The sequence below is a fragment of the Arvicola amphibius genome, chromosome 1, assembly GCF_903992535.2.
Source record: "Arvicola amphibius chromosome 1, mArvAmp1.2, whole genome shotgun sequence".
Classification (NCBI taxonomy): Eukaryota; Metazoa; Chordata; class Mammalia; order Rodentia; family Cricetidae; genus Arvicola; species Arvicola amphibius.
Window position 1 is genome coordinate 25,885,155 of NC_052047.1, and position 11,815 is coordinate 25,896,969.

Genomic DNA, 11,815 nt, shown 5'->3' on the forward strand with positions numbered 1-11,815 from the left:
AACACTGATGACAACTTATGCTGGAGAGGTTGTGGGGTAAAGGGAACACTTCTGCATTGCTGGTGGGAATGCAAGCTGGTAAAGCCCCTTTGGATGTCAGTGTGGTGATTTCTCAGAAAATTAGGAAACAACCTTCCTCAAGACCCAGTAAAACCACTTTTGGGTATATATCCAAAGGATGCTCAGTCATATCACAAGGACATGTGCTCAACTATGTTCATAGCAGCATTGTTTGTCATAGCCAGAACCTGGAAACAACCTAAATGCCCCTTGACCAAAGAATAGATAAGGAAAATATGGTACATTTACACAATGGAGTATTACACAGGAGAAAAAATTATGACATCTTGAAATTTGCAGGCAAATGGATGGAGCTAGAAAACATCATATTGGGTGATGTAACCCAGACCCAGAAAGACAAATATAATATGTACTCACTCATAAGTGGCTTTTAGACATAAAGCAAAGAAAACCAGTTTACATTCACAATCCCTGAGAACCTAGACACCAATGAGGACCCTAAGAGAGACATACATGGATCTAATCTACATGGGAAGTAGATAAAGACAAGATCTCCTGAGTAATCTGGGAGCATGGGGACCATGGGAGAGGGTTGGAGGGGAGAGGAGAGGCAGGAAAGGGAGGAGAGAAAAATGCCTAGAGCTCAATAAAATCAATTTTAAAGAAAGAAAACAAGAATAGGAGCACAGCTCTTGGATAGACCCTGTGTCTCTTTGGATCTTGCCAATGTGGTTCTGGACGTCTAAACTTCAACCCCCATCCAATTCACTCTACCTGTGCCACGCCTATTGGGAAGTTCCAAAGAAACAATGACAGGGGAAAGATGTCGAAGCCGTGCCTCATATGATGTGGTATATAAGTGTCCCAGCCCTCCACAATCTCTAGGGCAAAATAACTCTGAGGCACGTGGTCTTCTCTGATCCTGAGTCTTCCAGAAGCACAGGTGCTCAGTCCTGATTTCACCGGTGGGCTTGTCTTATCAGTCTCAGTTGTTATCGTTGCTCCAAGGATTCAAAGTGGGTAAAACTAGTGATTACTTTTCTCCCCTGAAATATGCATAGAGCCTTCCTTCCAGTATTATCAGTAGGGCTAAAGCTTCTAGGTCAGTACAAGCTTGATTTCTCCACATCCTCTGACTCATGTATCTTCAGCAATAAGATCTTACCATGAAGTTCTAGAAGGTAACCAAGAGCAATAGCAATAACCTACCATGTTTGAGGAATCTATGGGATCCCAGAGACAATCAGCTGCAAAAGAAGCATTAGGCTTTTTAATCTGATAGCCTATGGCATCTGGGGAAAAAGTTGCCATCCTGTTATAGTGTAATGATTTGAACTCTTTTTACATATGTATATGTGTATATTTTAACATTGTTAACATTGGATCTTAGTGAACACTTTTGACTGGGAATTGTCAATCATGAGTAGCCAGGGCACTGCCAGAGTGGCTGCTGTATTACAAACCTCATTAGCCAGAGAGTGAATGAAGAAGTATCTAGAGCTTGGGCATTTTGTATCTGGTATGGCTGTCCTATCACTACAGAGACAAAGGAACCAGTGTGACTTGGCAGCAGCTCATTTTCCCTGGGAGCTAGCTCCTCAGATCCCTCACACTGACTTTGCTGCTCGGCTGGAAGACTGGGTTGGAGAGGCAGCCGAGTCTGGGTTGAGGAGCACACTTCCTGAATCCTCATTATGCTTCTTCCACTTCAGCAAATAAAATCTAGAGTATATTGCTCCCTCTAGAAGAGCTTCCGGTTCCACTTCTAGAAAACAGACATGATAACAGCCATGTGTTGAGAACCGCATAAGAGAAAACACGTGTATGCAAAACTAAGGATTCCGTGCCAGCTCTTAGTGACTCTTCTTTGTTACTCTTTTGTGGGTGGTGGAGACCCGTGGGGTACCACTGTGACAACTTTCTCTTCTTTGTGGGCTTCTCTTTGTCATCTCTGCTTCCCTCCCACATGTCTGCTATGCGGTAGACACTCCAAAGTGCTCCAAAGAGTGAACACATCAATGACTAACACAGGGAAGACCACCATCTCATTGTCATACCTGGCAATTTGCAGGAAGGATTTGAGGAGGTTCAGGAGTTAAGTGAATCAGACTTCATAGGTTCTGACAACCACCACAGAGAGGAAAACACACAAAGATTTCGAAACGCCCCGGACTAGGAGCTCTCGTTAATGAATGCTAACTCTTCCTGCCAGAGCAAAGACCCTAGGCTAATAACATTTTGTGATTGCTTAAAAGCCGTTATAACCACAAACCCGAGGTGCTCCAGGAGTCCGCTGGGAGCCTTAATGGCATTACACCTGAGCTCTTGATGCCAGGGGAGCTCCAGAGACCATTCACAGACTGAGGCAAGATGGGAAGGCCTCACTCAGCAAATAGCATGCCATTAACTTAGTGTGCGTGAGTGGTGCCCAGGGAGGCTATGCCTGAGTCAATAAAAAACCAGAGTGGATAAACAGGCCAGAGTCAGGGAGGGGCGTGCCAAATGACTGGTGGCTGAGGAAATCCTGACAGTCAGCTGGAATCTCTGGGCTCCTCTAGAGGAATGTTAGAGGCAGGACCCACGGAGCCTGTTGAAGGGTCATTCACCAGCGATGTAACAGGGTAAACACTGAATAAAAACACTTGCTGTGTTGTGCAAGTACTGGGTTCACAGTGCTGTCCTAAGTACTTTCCCTGTTTACTCTGGGTTAATCCCTACAATAGCCCCGCAAAGCTGTCTGCATGACCTTCCTTGTTTTCCATTAAAGGGAAGGGAGAGACAACTGGTTTCTTCTCAGTGTGTTATCTGATCAGGGAATTAGCACTCCTTGTCTCCATTTCTCTGTTTAATAGATGAGAGAACTGAACAATAGAGAGGCTAATAATTTGGCCATGGTCACACATTGACAAAGTACTAACTCAGGTTTAGGGTCCACCAATTGTCTTGAGAGCTAGTATCATTCCTGAATGAAAAATATTTAGAGTCACCTCCAAGAGCATCTAGCATTGAATGTATTGTGCATTATTAATCAAAGCAGACTTTAATACATGGTTTACAATGAACTGGAAATATTCTCTCTCTCTCTCTCTCTATCTATCTATCTATCTATCTTTCTATCTATATCTATCTATCTGTCTGTCTCTCTCTGTGTGTGTACGTACACAATGCTGAAAATCAAACCTGGGACCTTGACCATGCTAGGCAAATGCCTTATAACTGAACTACATTCCAGAATCTTCCAGCACTCTGGTTGTTTAATCTATCCTGGCCACAGCCCTCTGAGACAGACTGTGTATTGTGCTCATTTTGCCGATGAGAAAAGCTAAAGGAGAGTTAAAGAGCCTGGTCAACAGGCATACAGTAAATAAACTGTGAAGCTGGAGTGTTACAATAGCATCTGGGCCTCAAACCTTGGTGGTAACTACAGCTAAGGACATCAGGGTATGTATGGAACAGTGTGGCAACCAGTAAGAATAAACACGGAATCCGTAGGAAGGATGGATTTCCTCAAAGCCTCTGTCACAGACAAGCATTGACGTCATCACCATCTGTTAGGGCTGGTTTCTCTAAGAACTGACAGTCTAGCTGGGGGTGTAGCTCAGTTGGTAGCATGCCCACTGAGCATCCTTGAAGCCCTGAATTCACTCCCTCAAACCACATAATCTGGATGTGGTAGGAGGTGCCTTCAATATTCACGCTCAGGGGGTAGAGGCAGAATCAGAAGTTCAAAGTCATCCTTGGCTACATAGTGCATTCAAAGCCAGATAGGATACATGAAATCCTATTAATTAGACTGTATCTAACCAAGGAAAGATTTGCCTTGTTCCTAAGAGAGACACACACTGAACTTCAGGCTGTACTGAGATGCAGGCATGAGATGGGACGTGTTACATCGGCCCTCCTGTCGTTTCTCTCTCTGGCAGGAAGGCCCTCTTCCAACTTCAAGCAAGCACGACTGTGCTGCCATCTGATCAGAAGGAGTTAGACTCCTGGGTCTACTTCAGTCTTTAGAGAACACACCAGCACTTTGTGTTTTCTATACACTCGTGTTTCTTCTCTATAAACGCTATAATGAGGGCTCTCGCAGGGATGGTGGGGCCGAGGAACACTGGCCCTTTGAAACAGCTCTCTGTAAAACGTGGCATGCTTAGCGCTACTCACTGAGCGGATGGGCAGCCCTGCTCATTTTGCTCCCTTTCAAAGCACTACAGTGTGCAGTGCATGGCAAGGTGCAGCTGTCACAAAAGATCAGACGTGGTGGCCGCAAAGAATTCACCTGCTTTTTGTTAATGTTCTAAGTGCCAGGAAGGCTGGGTGGCCCATCCAGCAGTGTGGTCCAGCATGGAGTCTGTCCCACAAGGAAAGGCTTTTGACCTAACTGAGGAGTGAAAGCCACACTTCTGAGACCATCTTCTGAGACCATCTTCTCCAATAGTTCAAAAGTGTCCTAAATGTCACGGGCCCCCGTCCTCCAAGTGTTAACTTCTAGAACATACACTCAGGTGTGCTAGAAAAGAATTCACCTCAGCCACTCAGCAGCCCTCAAGGTCCAGAAGCTTTGTGCCTGAAATTCATGTGCAGTACCAACACTACCAACCCCCTGCAGATCCAAGCTATAAGCCCAGTCTAAACAAGTGATGGCAATGTTTCCCTCAGCTTTAGGTTAACAAGTGGGGCCTGTCTGGTGGTGTGAGCATTGCTCCTTATGCCCTTATGACCCCACCCCCAGATCCACAGTTCCTGGCTACCACACTGATCATCTTCGAGCTGCTTTTGTTCTGTTTTCATTTCATATCAGGTCATTATGGTTCGGAAGCAGTACTGGGGAAAGAACCTAAAGTGTATGCATCCAGGTAAAGTGCTCTGCCGCTGAGCTATAGCTCCCGCCCTCAAGAGCTGTTTGCTCTATCCACCACTCTTTTAATCCTCTCTAGATGCCTGTGTTAAAGCACATGGCTTGAATAGCCTATGCCTTGTTAATTCTTGCATCGTAGTGTACCAGCCATGTATATCTCATTCTCACTGTCCTGCTGATGGGAAAGGCAAGACTCAGGGAAATCCACAGCCCACCTCTTCATGGTGGTAGATACCACAGACACCACACGGATGACCTCATATTAGCCTCCGCTCTCAGCTATGCACTGATGACCAGTTACCCTCAAGTTAGAGATACAGAACTGAAGGCGTAAGTCACAAACAATCCCACACCAGTTTGGAATTATGATTAATAGAATGGTTATTTATTTAAAGGGGGAAAACTTACAGATCACGGTCCCAGAGAACAGCCCACTGCGGCAATCAGGAAGGGAGCCTAGTCGCAGGAAGCGAGCCTAGTCACAGGAGCGGAGCCGGAAGTTTTTTAAAGAGAGAGACCACGCCCCAATGGGCTGGTATCTCAGCGGCTATTGGCTGAAAGAGCGGAAGGAGCTCCAGCAACACAGAACTAAGACCCAGCGAGCCTGATGGTTCAAGAATAGTCATGTCACCTCAGGGAGCCAAGCCAGGACTTGAGACCTTGACACCACACGCTGCCAAGTCATACAGATCTTCTCCCATTGACTTCTCAAGAATTTCGTGTGTAGAGTTGCTTGAAAGCCGATAAAAGCCAATAGTGGGAAAATAAGTTCGTGCTGGCCAGTAAAAGCTTGGCGAGGAAAATTCAAGCGCCTTCATTTGTCTACGGTGAGCAATTTCTTTGAGTTACACCTCCCCTTTCTGTGCCCTCAATAAAATGAGAGTGCTGATACCTACCCCAATAGTACTGGCTAGTTACAGAAGAGTTTCTAAGAGATCCAAAATCTACTTGCAGGAGAACCCTTAGTACAAGTGTCCTGAACAGCGAAAATTGCTTTTCTAAGTGAAACTGGACTCAAGTGGTTTGTTCTGCGCTGTTATGGTCATCCAGTTAAGAGAAGTGTTTGCGTAATTTTTTTTCTAAGTTTCAAAAACAACCCGGGGAGATAATAAAATACCATCCTCTTTATTGAAGTCTGAGATTCCCTGAAGCTGAAGACGGTAGATTGTGGTGTTTGCTTGTCCTAAATGAACATGTTGGAAGATAAAGAATCCCCTTGGCTCTGACCTTCAAGGAACAAACCATGCCTAGAAGCAAGGAAACACAACTAGTCTAATATATTCTCCCTCTGCTAAATTCCACATTCTGCAAAAATTCTCTCTGCTCCCTCACTGCATTAGTGGAGAATCAATCAATATGAAAACTCCAGGTTCGTCCTGAGGGACCTCGGTTGTTAAACAAAACCAGCTTAGTTCCCGAGTTTAAATGTTTGACCCCAAAGTCTCTGTGTGCTGCCCTCTCTCAGCTACTCATGCATCTTGATGCTCAAAGTAAAAGCTTGTTCTATTAAACCAAGGACTGTGCTGTTAGCCTGATGTCCGACAAGCCTTTGTAACCTCTTCCAATAGGAAGATACTCATTTCCGGAACCTTTGGTTCAAGAACCTTTATTTCAGGAGGGTTCCTTTGGTTTGTAGCACCCTCTGATTAAAAACCCACCATCTCCCTACAGCAGTGACTCTTGCATCTTTCCTCCTAGCTACACTGTTTATGCTCTGATCTTATTATAGATGCCCTCACACTTACTCCAGAGCCTGCCAGAACCAGCCGCTGTGCAGGAATCACCATGAGCAGAGAGCCTTGCTCATCCCACACCCTGCCCATGGCTGTCATAGAATGTTCGAAGAAAACAGGTCAGTGGGAAAAGCTTGCTTAATGTGGCTCCACTCTCCTAGGAAACAAAGTCAAGGTGCAGATCAGAGTGGACAGGGAGGGTTGGATTATGGCTTCATGTGGAAAAGGTACCTCTCATTCATGCATGAATTAGAAGAACGTGCGTTATATCTCATGTTAACACAGTAGGCGCTCTGGACATCTTCCAATACTGAGTCTAAATGACAGATGTGGTGTGTTCTAGTCACTTTCTCTAAAAGGAATTGAATGGCAACCCAACTTAACATCGTTCACTTCACATTTGATTTTAAGAGAACAATAATATAGAATTATTTCAACTAAGCATGGTGGCTCATGCCTGTAATCCTAGCACTCGGGAGGCTAAGGCAGGAGCACTGCTATGCGTTGAAAACCAGCCTAGGACACACAATGAAACCCTGCCTCAAAAATAATTTTTATACAAATATCAAAGGTCTCTTCCATTTTCTCTCAGTTGTTCTTTTGATAGTCATATCCTTCTTCTCGGGAGCACTGTCTCAGAAATAATAGCTAGCCAACCAATTTCACCAAAGCCCAGGGTCTTAAAGTTACAATGCCTGCTGCATACAGTGGCACTTACCTTTAATCCCAGTTCTTGGGAGGCAGAGGCACATGACTCTATGTGGATTTAAGGCTAACCTGTGCTACATAGCAAGTTACAGGCCAGCCAAAGCTACACAGTGAGACCTAATCTCAAAAAGGATGGGCAATCTGAATAGGCACAGGGCCCCCTCACCCCCATCACCAGCAAGAAGAATCAGTGTAAAAGCTGGGTGACCAGTAACACAGACACTGAAAGAAACAATTAATAAATGGGACCACCTGAAACTGAAAAACTTCTGTAAAGCCAAGGGCACAGTGAAGAAGACAAAACGACACCAACAGAATGGGAAAAGATCTTCACCAACCCCACACCAGACAGAGAGCTGATCTCCAAAATACAAAGAACTCAAGAAAATGATCATCAAAAGAACAAAAAATCTAGTAAAAAAATGGGGTACAAACAGAGGACTCTCAACAGATGAATCTAAAATGACTGAAAGACATTTAAGGAAATTCTCAACATACTTAGCCATCAGAGAAATGCAAATCTAAACAACTCTGAGATTCCATCTTACACCTGTAAGAATGGCCAAGATCAAAAACACTGATGGCAACTTATGCTGGAGAGATTGTGGGGTAAAGGGAACACTCCTGCATTGCTGGTGGGAGTACAAGCTGGTACAACCCCTTTAGATATCAGTATGGAGATTTCTCAGAAAATTGAGAAACAACCTTCCTCAAGACCTAGCAATACCACTTTGGGGTATATACCCAAAGGATGCTCAATTGTGCCACAAGAACACGTGCTCAACTATGTCCATAGCAGCATTGTTTGTCAGAACCTGGAAACAACCTAAATGCCCCTCAACCAAAGACTGAATAAGGAAGATGTGGTACATTTATGGAACACTACACAGCGTAAAAAAAATAATGGCATCTTGAAATTTGCAGACAAATGGATGACAAGCTAGAAAACATCATAGTCAGTGAAGTAACCCAGACCCAGAAAGACAAATATCATATGTGCTCACTCATAAGTGGCTTTTAGACATAAAGAGGGAAAAAACAGTCTACAGTCCACAACCGCATGGTAAGTAGACAAAGACAAGATTTCCTGAGTAAATTGGGAGCATGGGAATTATGGGAGAGGGCAGAAGGGGAGGGGAGAGAAAAGGAGGGGAGCGGAGAAAAATATATAGCTCAGTAAAAACAATTTTAAAAAAGAGCTGGGGTGATTGGCCAACTTGCCCACTTGTACATCTGACACTCTGGAGTGGGGAGGGGTTCAGTAGCTGAGGGACCCAAACAGCAAAAGCTCCCCCCAGCCGGCTTCTTTTATAGTCCTCTCCAGCCCACTATGTCAGCTCTCACAGAGCATGACAGCTTCAGATACCTGGATTTTCACATGGCTACTCAGGGCCCCTTACAGAGAAGGGAGAGGCAAATCACGTTTTATGACCTAGTTGGTGAAGGCCTACAGAATCACTTCTGTCACTCTCTCCCTCTTAGAAGGAAATGGATAACCTATTTTCAACGATGAATTAAGCTTTACTGTCATGCACGTAGTGTACACAAACTCATGCAGCCAAGTACACACACAAATAAAATAAAAAAGGAACCCATCATGGAAAATCATAATTACATAGACCCAGGTAATGAAATCTTAGACAGCAAGAGCTCCCTGAATATCTTTGAGCAAATCAAAAGTCTCTTTGATTTAAGCTTTCTAGCTACAGAAGTATTGTACCCCCCAAAGTTCTGACTCCTGTTTATTCTAGAACTTATACCTTCAGAGTGGGATTATAGATCTAGGGTAGATAGAAACACAGAATCCTGTTGACGCAGATTTGTCCCTCCTAGTCCCACAGGCTTTCAGTCTCAAAGACACACACAGATGTCTTCATTAATTATAAACTGGTTGGCCTATTAGCTCAGGCTTCTTATTAACTCTAATAACTTACATTAGCCCATAACTCTTGTCTGTGTTAGCCATGTGGGTTAGTATCTTTTATTAGTGAGGCATTCTCATCTATGTCCTCTACATCTGAGTGATGACTGCAGGCTGCATCTTTCCTCTTCCCAGAATTCTCCTGTTCTCATTGCCCCACCTCTACTTCCCGCCTGGTTCCCCCACCTATACTTCCTGCCTGGCTACTGGCCAACCAGCATTTTGTTAAACAAGTACAAGAAACAAATCTTGACAGGGTAAAACCATTGTCCCACAGCAGAAGCCATGATAGCCAACTTAACAGCTAACAGCAATAAACACAGGTAGTGTTTCTATGGGCCCATATTTCATACAAAATATTTACAGGCAGGCTCACTGGCCATACTTAATTTCCTAGGCAGCTGTAATCCTGCCAAACAAGCTAGCCACCTGACAAAGGCCAGGATGTGCTGCTCCTTCTCCTTTGTTAGAATGTAGATTGCCTGGGGAGAGGTGTTGTTTCCAAAGCTGGTGACTTAAGTTGCAGGTGTTTCCCTAGCCCAGTGTCCCCCAGAAAGAGAATATTAATGAGTATCCACCTTGGTTTACCTGGGGGATAAAAGGTGTTTTGTATAGTAAACGCTGGTAGATCTTCAGGAATGGATGAAGCCTGAGATGCCCTTCCAAGATGACTGTGTGAACTCGCACCTCCCTACCAGCCCAGTTAGGGAAAATAGTTTCTATGTTGGAGCATACAGGCCCTGACATGTTTCAAACAACTAGTGTCTCAGGATCATTTATTGTGTATCAGGCACTGTCTTGTGCACTTTGCATGTCTCATCTCATGTAATCTTTGTAGCCTTCCCCTTGAGATGTGCGTTATTATTTCCATTCTTCAAATGTCAGAAATGAATTACAGAATTCCCCTTAATGATGTGACAGAAAGGGGCCAAACTCAAGGCTAAAAGCACAGCCCTTGCAGCTGAGGGCCACAGCCTTTGTGCTCCCTGATACTAAAAATGGCTACATCAAGCCTGGGCTTGAAACTCATGGGAATAGAAGAAGGAACCCACAGGAAAAGTCTGCCTCCATGCCCAGCAAAGGATCTTTCATTAAAAGAAATAAAAAAGAGCCAACTTAGAACCCAGTCACATCCCTCTTTTTGCAGATGTGGCCACACATTCCACCTCCTCCTGACCCAGCTTGCTAAATAACTCTAGGTTAAACATTGCTCTAACCAATTAATGACAACACATTTGTTTAACTGCTTTAACTGTTGAAGTTTTTTTTATCTACTTCCATGTTATCCAAACATCACACAAAAATGAAGACCAGTGTGTTTAGAAGCATGCTAGACATTGAACACACTGAAAACCTTTGTCCCTAAAGCCATTGTCTAAAGGCTCAAAATAGTTTATAGACATTACCTGACATGTGGTCACAACAGACCTGGCATCACCTCCCCTGTCCTGCTCATGGAGAGCCTGCAATGATGAGACTCTGGCGCAGTTGTGACACTGGGCAGAGCTGTTGACTCCGTCACAGGAGCTGCCTAGGGAGGTCAGGTGAGGGAGATTGGCCATGGCCTAGCCCCGTTTTCAAACCGACTTCCTCAAGTATGTTTTAATACCTTGAAGATGAAAGAGTAGAGCGATGTGCCTGACCCTCCTCACCTGGAGGAGGTCAGTCCTCTTTAGATGTTTCTCGGCTTGCTCCAGATGGAGCTTGTGAAAGCATTCTTTTTGACAAAGAGACCAACTTCTAAGAACTAAAAAAGAAAAAAAAAATCTGAGAAAATCTCAGACCTGGAGGTATTTAGGGCATGCTGCCTTTATTTTCAATATATATTGAAATACTCTAACACAAAAGCACGAATGCCAGGCTCTGGGCTTCGTAATGACCAGCGCATGACAGACATTAGCTCCATGAGCAGTCATTTTACTGCACAGGAAACTGAGCGTTAGAGAGATTACTAGGTAAGATGCCAGGGACCAAAAGCTAGAAACTGATAGAAACAGATAAGCACAAGTTGCCTAAACTCAATCCATGGTTTTAGAGATTTTTCTAAAACAATTAATGAGCTCAATTTAGTCTTTTCTTATCTTTACCGTTTTGATTATGCTATACATTGTTCTCCACTCCTCTCCCTTCCTCCCCTCTCCCCAACTACCCTTTCCCATGACCCCTACATTCCCAACTTACTCAGGAGATCTTGTCTTTTTCTCCTTCCTATTTAGATCCATGTATGTCTCTCTTAGGGTCCTCTTTGTTCTCTAGGCTCTCTAGATTATGGATTATAGGCTAATTTTTCTTTGCTTTATCTCTAAAAGCCACTTATGAGTGAGTACATATTATACTTGTCTTTCTAGGTCTGGGTTACCTCACTCAATATGGTTTTTTCTAGATCCATCCATTTGTGTGCAAATTTCAAGAGGTCATTATTTTTTACTGCTGAGTAGTACTCCATTGTGTAAATGTACCACATTTTCTTTATCCATTCTTCAGTTGAGAAATATCTAGGTTGTTTCCAGGTTCTGTCTGTTACAAATAATGCTGCTAAGAACATAGTTGAGCACATGTCCTTGTGGTATGAATGAG

General features: G+C 43.9%; 1 long non-coding RNA gene across 1 annotated transcript in view; it reads right to left on the reverse strand.

The window, feature by feature from the left end:
- Window positions 1–10,743, reverse strand: part of LOC119799725 — a 30,217-nt gene extending 19,474 nt beyond the window's left edge. The window contains exon 1 of the long non-coding RNA XR_005282934.1: window positions 10,645–10,743. This is a non-coding gene — a long non-coding RNA (uncharacterized LOC119799725). The remainder of the gene's footprint in view (window positions 1–10,644) is intronic.
- Between the last annotated feature and the right edge of the window lie 1,072 nt (window positions 10,744–11,815).